The sequence below is a fragment of the Cyanistes caeruleus genome, chromosome 16 (genome assembly GCF_971803275.1).
Source record: "Cyanistes caeruleus chromosome 16, bCyaCae1.hap1.1, whole genome shotgun sequence".
Lineage (NCBI taxonomy): Eukaryota > Metazoa > Chordata > Aves > Passeriformes > Paridae > Cyanistes > Cyanistes caeruleus.
The window spans coordinates 12,970,759-12,984,744 of record NC_141716.1 but is presented as its reverse complement, the minus strand read 5'-3'; the positions used below and the strand labels follow the sequence as shown (position 1 = coordinate 12,984,744).

General features: G+C 45.6%; 1 long non-coding RNA gene across 2 annotated transcripts; it reads right to left on the bottom strand.

Annotated features, from left to right (window-relative positions):
• Positions 1 to 5,910: 5,910 nt before the first annotated feature.
• On the bottom strand, positions 5,911 to 10,061 carry LOC111938388 (uncharacterized). Of its 2 annotated transcripts, XR_002868966.2 has the most exons (4): positions 9,318 to 10,061; positions 9,129 to 9,237; positions 8,263 to 8,405; positions 5,911 to 6,294 (listed from the first exon to the last, which is right to left on the bottom strand). It is a non-coding gene; the product is annotated as an uncharacterized LOC111938388 (long non-coding RNA). The 2 variants fall into 2 exon arrangements; XR_002868965.2 differs by having other exon boundaries at positions 9,129 to 9,586.
• Between the last annotated feature and the right edge of the window lie 3,925 nt (positions 10,062 to 13,986).

The window sequence follows — 13,986 nt, the reverse complement described above, 5'->3', positions numbered from 1 at the left end:
ACGTGCATGTTCTCTACCATGATTGTAAGAGTGTCCAGTTCTTTCCCCAGGATTGGGATTAACGAGCAGAGAGACAGCTTTCATGTTCAGATTTAGGATGTTTATTTTTCTTATCTTTATTCCATTCTCACAGACAGTGAGCACTTCTAAACACTAATCTAACAAACTACAAATGGCGACCTAGAGCTCTGTCCACAAGGCCTTTTAAGCATAAACTATCCAATTATCAAATGCCAACTAATTTATTTTTACTTTTAACCCAATAACTAGACACCTGTGTTCCACACTGTGTACTTTTCTATCCAATCCCCCAGTACCACCCAAAACCACGAAGAAGAAGGAAGAAAGGCAGAGACAAGCCAACACCCTAGAACCTCCATCTTGTCTCTCATTCACTACTATAAATTCACTCTAAATTTTTCATCCAGTGGCTTAATAAAATTTTATCTAACTCACACATTCACATTCCCAGTGTCTCTACTTAGTTTTAGAAGCCTTCTCCATGGTCTTAAATTAAGCCCAGTGTTCTCTCAAGTGTCTGATCCTGTCAGCACACATAAAGGGACATTTTCTGTGCCTGGAGCTCCAACACATGATGGTGCTGCCTTTCTTCATCCCTCATTGAAGAGTCTTCAGCTAATCTGCATCACTCCGCACTTACCATTGCCTAAACTTTTGAACACACAATTTATGGATTTTACTGAGTGTGGTCTATCTAGTGAACAGTAGCTCAGCAGATGTAGCAACTTGCACCCATACCCTTAAATTCCACATGTTTGGTTTCTTGGTTAAAGTGTCTTTGTTACACACAAAAAGCACCTTCTGACTCTTCTATATATTGCAATGCGTAAATGATAAAGCAGACAGAAAAAGAAAATGCTGAGGCAGAAGTGGAGAATGCTGTGTTACAGAATCCCAGAACGGGTCAGGCTGAAAGGGATCACAGTGGCTCATCTGGTCCCACCTCCCAGCTCCAGCAGGGCCATCCCAGGGCGCAGGAGTGAGTCCAGACGGTTCTGGAATATCTCCACTGAGGGAGATTCCACAGCCTCTCTGGACAATCTGTTCAGGCCTCGGGCTCTGCACAGCAAAGAATTTCTTCCTCCTGTCTCCAGGTGGAACTTCCTGGGCATCAGGTCCTGCCCGTTGCTCTGGTGCCATTGCTGGGCCCCAGGGAGCAGAGCCTGGGCCCTGCTTGGAGCCCTCCCTGCAGAAAGGGACACCCAGGGCTGAGGGCCCCTCTCAGCTGGGGCTCCAGGCTGAACAGCCCCAGCTCCCTCAGCCTTTCCTCATCAGCAAGGTGCTCCAGGCCCTTTCTTATCTCTGCAGCCTCTGCTGGGCCCTGCTCCCAGAGCTCCCTGGCCCCCTGTCCAGAGGAGCTCAGAACTGGACACAGCACTCCAGATGTGCCTCACAGGGCTGGGCAGAGGGGCTGGATCCTCTCCCTGACCTGCTGGCAGTGCTTTTCCTGGTGCTTTCCAGGATCCTAGTGTCCTTCTTGGGCCTCAGGGCACAATTCCGAGCACTGCTGCCTCATGGTTAGTGGTCAAGGACCGGGAGGATTGTTATTTGCTGGTGTGATCCTTGGCACAGACCATCAGAAGCTGTTACTGCTGTTTGGACTGACCCATTCACAACCAAACCTGCACCAGGCAGAGTTGTGCTGATATGCTCCTGCTGCTGCCAGAAATGCTGCTCTGGAGATAGGCCAGATGCCTGCCTTCTAAACAGCAGCAGTGGCTTCTGAATACAGCCAGTGTACTGGCAGAGAGTAAAGCACCTCCAATTTTCCTCCAACAGCTATATTTTATTTTTTTTTTACTTTTTTTTTTCCCTAAGGACTCAGAGTTGCACATAAGCCTCATTAAAACCACATAACAGAAGTACTAAAGCTGTAGCAAAAAACTGAAAAAGTTGTTTGGTGAGGCCAGAATGACAACAAAGAGTGAAAAATGTAAAAAAAATTACCTCATTACCAGATGATGGATACCAGTTGCTGGGAATTTTCAGATCTTCTGTAAAACAACACTGACCTGCAATTTTTCATAGTGAGGTTTAAAAATAGTTCTTGGTGGCAAGCATGTGGAAACGAGTTACATTTTTCAGGAAACCTGCTATTGGTTTGATTTGTAGAAAGTGTTTGCTTCCTGTCTGTAAGCTGAAATTCCCCAAGGAAGTATATGGCTAGGATTTCTGTTTTCATTTCAGGTTCAAGTTTCTTGCAACAAATGGCTTCAATTATCACTGTAAAAGAGGATTTTTAGTTTCTGATATTAAGAGACTTTGTTTTAGATTTTCTAGGGAGAATCCTTCTGCTGTTACCTGTTCAGAAAGAATATGACTCTTGATCTGGATTTTCTAAATTTCACTGTGTATTACAAGTTACAGCAATTGTCAGAACTTTTTTAATGCCATTTCAGGTAGAGCAGGCAGGTAAACTGTCCCATCCCAGAATTTATGCCTGTGGATCAGACCTGGACAAAACACATGGCTGCAAGCACAGGATGCATCCCCAAAGAGAAAATGGTCAGAATGACTACAGATTTGTTCCTACATCTCTCAGGGCTGGAATTGTCTTCCTATGTACTTACAGAGCCCACGCTGTGAAAAAAGCCATTGACAGGAGGGGATCAGTCTAAGGAATTACCTCATGGATTGCTCCATGTGGATGCCGTCTTAGCATTTCCAAGAGGCTTAGTGGGCATCTGGTGTCCAGCCAGGGCTTGTTTATCTCTGGGGATGGGGAAAGCTCCAGATTGTGCTTAAAAGAGAGATACGTGCACGGGAAAGGCAAGAGTCAGGGACAAAAGAAATCTCCAAGTTACTGGTGAGTGGATGAGCTAAACATGACTTTATGGGCTGGATTTATCTCTGTCCTGGCTTACTGTTCCTTGCTGTTTGCTGTGGTTTGGCTTCATCACTGCTGCAGCAATAATAAAGTCATACATTTGGTTGTGACTCAGTGTCTCTAGTGGACACAATGAATGAAGCAAGGGTTCTTATCGCAAACAGCCGAGGTTTATTTTCAGGAGGCTAAAAAGCCCTTATTTCAGAGTTTTCAACCCTTTTTATAAAGTGTTCTGATACAGGTTAAGCTGATTGGTACGAGGAACAACACCTCCCTTATCCCATTGGTGGGACAAGAGGAAAACACTCTCAGAACATCTGTGTCATTATTTTGAGAACCAAAAACTTATTTACACAACACAACGTCCTTGAGAGAGAGAATTTTCCCAAAAGACTCTCCCTTGGGAAACAGATCAGCCCCTGAGAGCCTAAAACTCTCTCAGGTTCAGAAAATCATGTCCACAACACAGGACAGTCTGTTTCCTCTAGAAAAAGACAGTGGTAACAATAAGCAGTGAATTGGATTTTCTCCCCTCCCAGCAGCAAAGTGAAGGGAGACTTTGGGACAGCAGAATGCTTACTGGAAGGGACTTGAGTCAGTTATTGAAGAAATCTTTCAACAAATGAAGGATTTCCAGCTCTTCCTGTGCAGAAGGGACAGCAGGAACTTCTGTCACCCTTAGACACCTCTTTACAAATGGCTCCCTGGCTGGGCTGTCCTTTACCTTCCACCCAGTGTCCTGAGCTACAGCACAAACCTGTGCTTGCCCTGTCCATGTGAACTGTGGCACCAAGCTCAGAAAATCACTTGAGTCGTGTCCTCAAGGGGTGCCAAAGAGAAGGAGATGCAAACGGCAGGGAAATGCTGACCATCAGGATCCCTGGGCTCTGCAGCCTGTGGTTTGGGAGCAATGTGTAATCCAGAGCAGAACAATAGCCACAAACCCAGTGTCAGCCATGGCAAAGCTGGGCTTTGTTCTGACAGGCAGTGGAATTGAAGTGAGATGGTCCAAGACACTTTTTGTGCAAGGAATCCCCAAATCTGGGTAAAATTTTCAGGGGAAAGAGGCATGTAGAAGGGTTTTACTCCTTTCCTAGTGCTGCTGCAAAGATGTGGTGCTCACAGTCCAGGGAGGAAGTGTTGAAACAGTCATATGCTGGAACTCCTGGAAGTCAGGCTGTCTCCAAAGGGGCTTCTCTGGAGAAAGGGTTTCATTACAGAATGAACAGTCTCCCTCCACTGAGCCAGAATCTGCCCTTTCACCAGGGCAGATTTTCACTCAAAACTCAAAAACTCTTGGGCTAAATCATTTGAGTGTTTCAAGTAAACATCATCTTCCTGCAGGACTTGGGTCCAGTCTTGGCCATGACTGTTGCTTCATCATTTAGGAAGTCAGCAAAAATGAAAGGTGCTCTCAAGGGTGCTGTTAGAGGCCTTCAAACAATGCAAACCTCCCAGCTCTTAAAATATGGTCTTAGAGCATATTTTAGTAACTAAATACTTGTACCTTTTCAAAATATAGATGGGGATGGACAAATCATTGTGGCACTCGTATTCTTACATTAACACCTGACTGAAAATTAAAATCAGTTGTGTGGAGTGGAAAATGCAGCCAGATGAGAGTGTAATGTTTGAGGGCAACAAAGCAGCTGGGTGTGAGGTAATGCTTCATAAATCTCCAGGCACGTTTCAGCTGCTTTGCCCACGACTTCAGATGATTTAGAGATCAAACTATCTGGGGAAGAAATATGGTTTTCACTTCTGCAGCTTGGGCTCCTGACTTTCGGTTTTCTCACTTGTCTCAGTATAAACAAAAGTATTTTTTTGTTTAAAGGCAGATGTTTACTTGTTAGGAATGTCATGGCTCTCTTACCATGAAAGAAATACTTATGGGAAAACATACTATTGTGGGAAATATTTATACAGAATTTACTCTTTGGGGGTCCAGAGTTTTCCAGACAGCTGCACTGGGAAGATGATGGTGCTACTGGCAGATCAGAAGGGGTGCCTGCTTCACTTTTCCACCCGATGCCTGTCTTTTCTGGGCCTGCATCATTATTTTCAAACCCAGTGCTGGGAACCAATTTGTATTTAGTTCTATATTTGCAGTTCAAAGACAAACCCCATTAGATGGATCTCCTCCTCTGCTCCAGTCTCCTCCAGGATGTTAATTGCTACCTTTTTTTCCTCTTTTTCTTTTTCTCCCTTATTTTTTTTTTTTGTGTTTTGTTTTGTTTGTTTGGGATTTTTTTGTTGTTGCTGTTGGGTTTTGAGTTGGTTGGTTTGGGTTTTTTTTTTTTTTTTTGCTTTAGAGTGGTTGTGTTTGTCAGTTGTGTTTGTTTTAACCTGTTTTTCTTGTTTGTTTGTTTGTGACCAATCTGTTGGTTTGTGACCAGAAATCCATTTCTGTTTGGCTTATTGCTGTAACACAGAATATTTTCTCTGCAGCTGTCCATCACCTGCAGAGATTAAAGAGAGAAGCAGCAGCCAGAGCCACACTCTCTTGTCATGGCCCTTGCTGGAAGGGGACATCAGGTCCTGCAGATAAGCAGGGCTGATTCAGGATTGTACACACACTAGACAGCACAGAGGAGGGAAAAGGAACATGGATTCTTGCTCTACAGGGATTCAGGTTTCCTTCGAACATGGAGCTGGGAGACACTTTTGTTTTTTCCATTCTGTAAAAGCTCCAGTCGTGGAGCTGAGTGCCCAGAACCTGCTGCTGGAAGAGTGTGTGAAGGGGAGGGAGAGACACACGAGGCTGCCTTTGGAATCCCTCTCCCAGCTGGATCTATAGTTATTGGGACCAGGCTGTCACAGTCCCAGCTGTAAGAGGTGCCCAGCAGCTGGAGATCCAGCAGATCCAGATGTGCTCACGTGAACACTCTGTGTTCATCCCCAGTGTGTTTGGTCTTGTTTGGTTCTGCCAAAGGTGCTCTTAGCAAAGTAAACATGGCCATGGTTATCCTTATGGAAAAGATTTCTTATGGGAAATCTTGGGCATTGGGATGAGATGAGATTCAAGGTCCCTTCTTACTCATAAGAAAAACAAACAAAGTTCATTCTTTAGAATTTTTAAAACTTTAATTAGGGGATAAAAAAGGACAAATATCCAGCACTGGGGTGTTTTTGGTGATTGGCTAAAAAGCACACCTTTAATCTAAAACAAGATTCTCTATATACTGTTACATTGCTGGGGTTACATGCATGTTCATGAATTTACACATTATTCAAACATTCCTATGAGTTTTTCATATCACTCAGAAACTCTCTTGTTTGGTTTTAATCTCTGACTTGTCTGTATGACGTCATGTAGATTAGGTCAATATATTTTATTTCTTCTTGTGGTTTCATCCTATTTTTTCACATTCCCTGACAATGAGGGATCAATAAATTCTTCTCTGATGCTCTGGTTTCTGTCACTGTTATCAATTGGAGAGGCTAGTCTGCAGATGTGAGAAACAATATAATTGTTTTACACCACTCTCTGAGTTAGTCACATAAAAGAGTTTTAACATTTAATCTAGTCTCTATCTTAACATTTTGCTAAGGCCTATTATATAATACATAATTATAACACTAATATTTATATAAGCTATACAGTACATACATAAACTGAGATTTTACTATATGAAAACCAGTTAAAAGTATAAATTGTACCATATCAAAATAATAATAATGATGATTATTAATGATTAATAACAATCATGCAAAAGCTAACACATGGATGTGAATGCCAATATAATATTGTCATTTATAACACCCAAAGCATTCAATGATCTTTCTTTGCTTTTCTGCACAAGGCTCAGGTTTAAAACTCCCAGACATTTGGATCCTGCAGACTTCTGACTCTCTGGTGACAACAGGTTCTGAAATCACCCTCAGTTCCCAGCATTAGCATTGTGTAAAGCACCAGGTCCAGCAGCTTGCCTGTCTGAGGCAAATCAAATTCTTTTTCTGAATATGGATTTTAATGATAGAAGTGCTTGCATGCTCACGCTATAAACAATTGTTCTGCATTTCTCTTCAAACTGCTCCTAAGAAACAGAAGCTTGGCCCAACCGAGTTTGTAAATTTTTTTAGTACCTTGAAGACAGGATGGCCTGAAGTTAGGATTTCTAAGGCAATTCCATGAAGCTAACAGGCTAAAAATTTTATTGTTTGTAGAGAAAGCCCTGTCTCATATTCATCTAAGACACATTTATCCTGTTTCATTGCATAACTGAATTTTCTGCCTGTTTTACAAAGCTATTTTTCTTAATTTCATCACCTTCGCCTGCGTCTCAGATCCATCTGAATTCTTGAATAATTGAAAAGATTTTTACTTTTTGTTTTAAAAAAAAAAATTGTTTAAAAACTGCCCATTTGTCAGAGTTTGTTCCTAAGGAAGGCTGAGCACTGCACCTTGTGCAGAGGCTGCAAAGCCCCCACACGTGCTCTGGTGATATTCAAGTAAGAAATTAATGGCAATTGGGCACTTAGAATCTTCTCAGAGCATGGGGCAAAGTGTCAGCAGTTCCAAGTGTTTCCTTCTGGCTCCACGTTCCAAAAGGCCACTGCTGTAAAGAGCATTGTGGGGCAGGATTCAGTCCCAGGAACTGCCACAACACAAGTGCAGCCTCACAAAACATCTCTGGCAGATCCTCTCCTGGCTTTGCAGAGGAACCAGCAGCTCAGGGGAGCAGCATTCGATGCTCCCAGGCCAGCTGAGGTGGTGTGTAAAGCCAAAGGTCTGTTTGAGATGGTGTGATGCTGGCTGCAGACACACAGGGACTCTTAAAAGTCTTTTACTCTTCCATGGCTCTGAGCACCAAAGCACTGGAATCCATCAAAATGTGTGACTAATGAAACCTCATTAAACAAATCAGCTCCTTTGTAATTTACTGAATGCTCTCTGTGGATCTGCTATCACCACTGAGGCAAGGCAAAGGCTTTCAAATTTGCTAAATACACCAACTTTAATGGACGGAACAGTTTCCTCTCCCTGTGAAGGAAGGACATTTTCAGCTTGCTTCCATGATATTATAATTTGAAAATAAAATCAAAGAACCAGTTATTATTTTTGATTTTTTGCTTTTTAAATAATTCACAGAATCAAATAAGAACCTTACTGTCAGAATGATGAAAAAAAGTTCATTTTCAGGCCAGCAACTTCAATATATTGGAGGCAACATCAGCATTTCTGTGAGCAAGGCCATGACATGCTCAGAATAACACTTTTCATTTTTCTTTTCACTGTGTGCAACAACCACTGAACCTCCATTTTCCAGCCACAACTGTAAAGAAATGCCATTTAGGAATGTGGGTGAGTTGCATAGTGTCCCTTAACCCAGATGACTGCTCCAGTGTTTGCAGCTCTTTCCTAACTTCTACAATAACGTGCCAATTAGAAAAAGACTGAGCAGAGCTCTTACCAATCTCCCTGATTTTTCTCCTGGAGCTGTGTGTGTGCAGCTTCTGCTGATGCAGTTACCTGGTCTGACCAGTGCATCTGTCCCTGCAGAAGTGTGGGTTCTGCTGGTGGCGAGCCTTGCACATTGAACAAAGTATCCGTGGTCTGTGGGAGATGGAGAATGGCTTAAAATGGGGTTTTAAAAACCACTCAACATTTGTTTTTTCCTTTGTTGCAGATTTATTTTGACTGGGCTTAAGTAAATCACAAATTTAAGTAATAGGAAGACAAGTGTCTTAGTTTTGGGCAAATTTGGAAGCTTCTTCAGTGAAATACCTGCATTCACAGATCCGTGAGAGCTTAGAAGTGAATCTAATTGGTTTTTTTCATCAAAGACTTTATTGGAATTCCAGAACCAAGATTGAAGTCTGCTAACACTTAAACCCTGGTGTTGATTCATATTGCAAATTATCACCAGTTGTGTCAAGCCCCAGTTAAAGGACTGCCACGAGAAAATAACCTAAATCATATGTCCATTTTTCTCCTACTCACAATTTGTGAGTGTTAGAAGGTGGCATTTCCATCAGATTGGGAAAAGGTTTTTTGTGCTCTTGTATCATTCCTCGACATATCTTTGACATTTTTATTCACATGCATCTTTCTGTAATATACACCTGAAACAGGAACAGAGTGTTTCCTGGCCATTCAGTCAGAATTTACTCTCTCTTTAAATGGATGTAATTAAAATGTTTTGTAGACAGAGTGGGCCTGGATCAAAGCTAGAGACAATTTTCTATGGCTGTCCAGGCAGAAAGTTTAGCAAACTGAGCTGTGACAGAGGGGAAGTTGGGCTCTCCACACCTACAGTTTTCAGTGAATTTTGAGTACCTGGTTTGTTCAGTCGATGTTGAAAATGTTTGCAAACACCATTTTCAAATTATGGCATAGAGCTGGACACAGTCAGGAGAAGAACGAAGTCTTGCCTTTCCCTCTTCTCCTGAAATAGCGAGTGGTGTGTTTAAATTTCCCTTCTCCAGGAATGCACAAGAGCTTTCAACCATAAACCTCTCTATTCACCGTTTCTTGCCAATTTGAACGGAGAGCTGACTGCTGTTCCAATATTCTGGAAAAAAACAACTCTGAGCTGTACCACGAGCCGCTGTGCCCTCACGTACCCCCTTTCTACATGAGGTGCAGGAGAAAGGGGAAAACTCCTGGGCTGCCGTGTCCAGGCTGTTTGCGGAGCTCTGCGGCGCTGCCCCGGCGGCCCCGGGAGTGGCAGAGGGAATGGGGAACCCGGGCGGCCCCGGGAATGGGGAGGGAATGGGGAACCCGGGCGGCCCCGGGAATGGGGAACCCGGGCGGCCCCCGGGAGTGGCGGAGGGAATGGGGAACGCGGGCGGCCCCGGGAGTGGCAGAGGGAATGGGGAACCCGGGCGGCCCCGGGAATGGGGAGGGAATGGGGAACCCGGGCGGCCCCGGGAGTGGCAGAGGGAATGGGGAACCCGGGCGGCCCCCGGGAGTGGCGGAGGGAATGGGGAACCCGGGCGGCCCCGGGAGTGGCAGAGGGAATGGGGAACCCGGGCAGCCCCGGGAATGGCGAAGGGAATGGCGGATCCCGGTGTCCCACCCAGCCCCGCTCCCGCCACCTCAGGCCCAGGCTGCTGAGCGCGGGCGCCCTCTGGCGGCGGCGGGCGCGGCCGTCCCTCGGGATCCCCTCACGGATCGGGGACACGCGCGGATCCCTTCAGGTATTTGGGACACGAGCGGATCCCTTCAGGGATTTGGGACACGCGCGGATCTCCTCGGGGATCGGGGACACGCGCGGATCCCCTCGGGGATTTGGGACACGCGCGGATCCCCTCGGGGATCGGGGACACGCGCGGATCCCCTCGGGGATCGGGGACACGCGCGGATCCCTTCAGGGATTTGGGACACGCGCGGATCCCTTCAGGGATTTGGGACACGCGCGGATCCCCTCGGGGATTTGGGACACGCGCGGATCCCTTCAGGGATTTGGGACACGCGCGGATCCCCTCGGGGATTTGGGACACGCGCGGATCCCCTCACGGATCGGGGACACGCGCGGATCCCCTCACGGATCGGGGACACGCGTGGATCCCCTCACGGATCGGGAGCGCTCCGAGCCGTGGCACAAGCCCTCTGGGATGACTGCTGTGCCCATGGCTCTTCCCACTCACAATCCACAGGAATCATAGAATTCCAGAACAGTTTGATTGGGAAGGAACCTTAAAGCCCATCTCATTCCATTCCCTGTAGGGAATTCTCTTATCCCAGGATGCTCCAATCTCCATCCAATCTGGCCTTGGGACGCATCCCCTCCATTTTTCCAGGGATGAGCAGCCACAATTTCTGTGGGCAATCCGTGCCAGAGCCTGACCACTTGTTCCTTCCCAATATCCCGTCTAACCCTGTCCTCTGGCAGAGGGAAGCCATTGCTCCTGTAGCTCCATCCCTTGTCCCAAGTCCCTCTCCAGCCCTCCTGAAGCCTCTTTAGGTACTGGAAGGGGCTCTAAGGTCTCCCTGAACCCTTCTCTCCTCAGGCTGAACATGAGCCATGTATGATTCTGTAACCTCAGTTTAGGTGTGTAATGGCCACTTCAAACAGATGTGACGTCTTCAGGTTTTTGCACTGTGACACAGTCTGGCTTCGGCATCACAGCGAGCCCCAGAATAGGGCTTGGAATTCAGCCAGGCAAATCCATGAGAAATTTGTTTGGAGGGCTGGGTAATACCCAAAACCATACAACCTCCACAAGGATGTTTCCCATGATTGGGATTTCCACTGTGCCATCCCCCTAAATTCAAGGTTTCATTTGACATTTATTCCTCCCAAACTGTGGCTGCTCGTCCCTGTAACTTGGGTAACTGCACAATACTTATGCTGCACTCAGATTCTGAGCTTTAAGGATATGAACTTTAGTTACTGAAGTTAAAATTCTACTTGACCTTCTGTCTCATAGGCCTCTTCCTTATTGTCACAACTGTTGCTCTTCAATAAAATAAGAAAAAAAAAAACAACAAGAAATCTTTCATTCTGTGTGTTTCTACAAGCTCTTTAACCTAGACTGTGCCTTTCTTACCAAAACTCATGTAGGATTTATTCCCGAAAATATCAGATTAGAGATACAAGTTCTACCTGGTCTTGACAAAATATAATTGGTAATAACTAATTAACAACTAATGCACCAGCACTCTTCCATTTCTGGAACGTAATTAATTCACAAGGAAAGCAAGGAAGAAGAAAGAACAGTCCTGCATCCTGAACAGCCTCTTGGCATGGTAAGGGGAAAAATCAATGTAAGGTGATCTTCCAGATGTTGTGGGACTACAACCGGGAGCTTCAAAGAGCGTTTTGGTGTCTGTGTGGAGAAACTCCAGCCCAGCACTCCTGGCAGCTCTTTTTCTCCTGAGGTTTTCCAAGTATCAGGCACAACATTATGTTATGTGTTATGCACTAGGCACCCCAGCTGCAGGGAATCTCGGGATTTTTGATCATCGAGTATCTCAGGGTATTTGTCATCAATAAAACACATTGCCCAAGTATTACTGACAAAGAAAGCAGAGAATCTTATTATTGACAAAGAAAGCAGAGAATGTGTTAACAGATAAGTTATGGGTGAGGCATTAGGGGATTATGTGAGTTGGTCTGGTACTGCCCAGGAATCTGATAGAAGTGTTGTGCCCAGAACTGGGCACTGAGCTTCAGGATTATGGACATTAAGTGAGGAGCAGAAGACAGCAATGGAACAGAGAACAAAAAGCTTGGTGGGGCTGGATTTGTATGTTGTGAAAAAGAAGGCTGTGGGGGCAAGACAAGAAGGGGCACAGTGGTATTCCAAAGGTCTGTAATCACACAGGGAACACTGAGCTGCTGTGTCCTCAGGGACACCACAACAGCCACTGGGTTAAGTCACAGCAAGGAGGGTGAAAAAGTTTTGTTTTCAGGCACCTGAAGAGGCTGTGGAGGGAATCTCTGTCCATGACAGCACAGACACACATAACTGGGGATGATACAAAAACATCATTATCCTGTCTCAGGACAGGAGGTTAGCTGTGGAAAGTGAGGAAGGTGTTGGGGCAGTGCAGGCATAGCCATCAGCAATCCATCTGCTCTGGCTTCATACCAAGGAAAAGCATCCCAGAGTGGACAGTCTCATATGACAAGAATATCAAAGCAAAAGTCTGCAGCAAAAGAAGGAAGAAGAATTTGGTGGGAGACCACCTTCAGTGCTACAGCAACACCAAATGTGTCTGATCAACATATTTTCTCCAGTGACCAGGGGCAGAACTGAAGGAACGGCTGGAGCTGTGCCAGGGAGACTCAGGCTGGATGTCAGGGCAAGGTTCTTCCCCAGAGGTGCTGGCACTGCCCAGGCTCCCCAGGGAATGGGCACGGCCCCGAGGCTGCCAGAGCTCCAGGAGCGTTTGGACAGCGCTGCCAGGGATGCCCAGGGTGGGGTTGTTGGGGGGTCTGGGCAGGGCCAGGGCTGGGCTGGCTGATCCTGGGGGTCCCTCCCAGCTCAGGACATTCTGTATCTCTCTGATTAAAGAAGAGCTGCCTGCAGTACCTGAAAATCCACAGCATCCCTGTGACACAAGAACAAGTGAGAAAGACACAAATGTGAGGCAAATACCCTATTTCAGGTGGTACGGAAGCAAGAACGTAATCTTTTGAAGCTGCGTTTCAGGGGTTTGACAGAAAAGTATTGCAGTCATCTTGGGAAAAGCTAAAACTGGTTCTGTCCTGGTGCCTGCTTTGCCTCCAAAGTGATGGCTTTGCTAAGAGAGCATGGTGGGGGCCCTCACTGCCCACTGAAGCAAGTAAGAAAGGCAGAGGAAAAAAAGATAAAGGATAGACAAGATGTTACTTGTAGGTGATGACAAAATTAAATGATAGTGTGCTTAAGTTTTACACCGCCTAATGGGAAGTTATGGGCCTTCAAGAATCCAAACGGTCTGGAAGTATTAAAATGTAAAACAAACCCTGTGACAATGTTTGGGTTGATGGCTCTGCCTGCTCTAACACTATATCTTGCATGAAACAGATGATCTTTAAATGTCAGAGTTGGTTGGGAGGCAGAAATTTAACACCTCATGGTAAATAGCTGTTTTCATTTGTGCCATATTCTTTTATCAGATAGTATTAGAGAAATGGAATGAGGCAGCTGCTCCTGCCCATGGCAGGGGTTCAGTCTGGATGATTTATAAGGTCCCTACCCACCCAAAACATGCTATGATTTTATGGATGGGATTGGAGGATCTGACATATAAGGAGAAACTGAGAGAGCCTGGTCATTCAACCTGTGAAGACAAGGCTCGGGGGGATCATATCAGTGTGTTCAGAGGTGAATAAGAGACAGAGCCAGACTCTCCTGGGTGACAGAAGAGACAGAAGACACAGGCTGAAATGCAGGAAATTCTGCTTAAACATAGAAAAAATACATTTTATTGTGAAGATGGAACAGGGGGCTCAAAAAAGTTGTGGTGAGATCTCCATCCTGTGAGATACTCAAAACCCAGTAGAAGGTCCTGAGGAACTTTCCCGCTGCCCCTGTATGAGCGAGGAGCTTGGACCAGACACTCTCCAGAGTCCTTCCCTACACCCCAAATCTCCAGTTTGGGGATCACACAGGCTGACCAACCAACCTGTACCTGCACAAGCTTGAAGGTCATCTCTCTTTTCCAGGTGGTACACGACACCTGCCTGGGGGCTTTAAGCTAT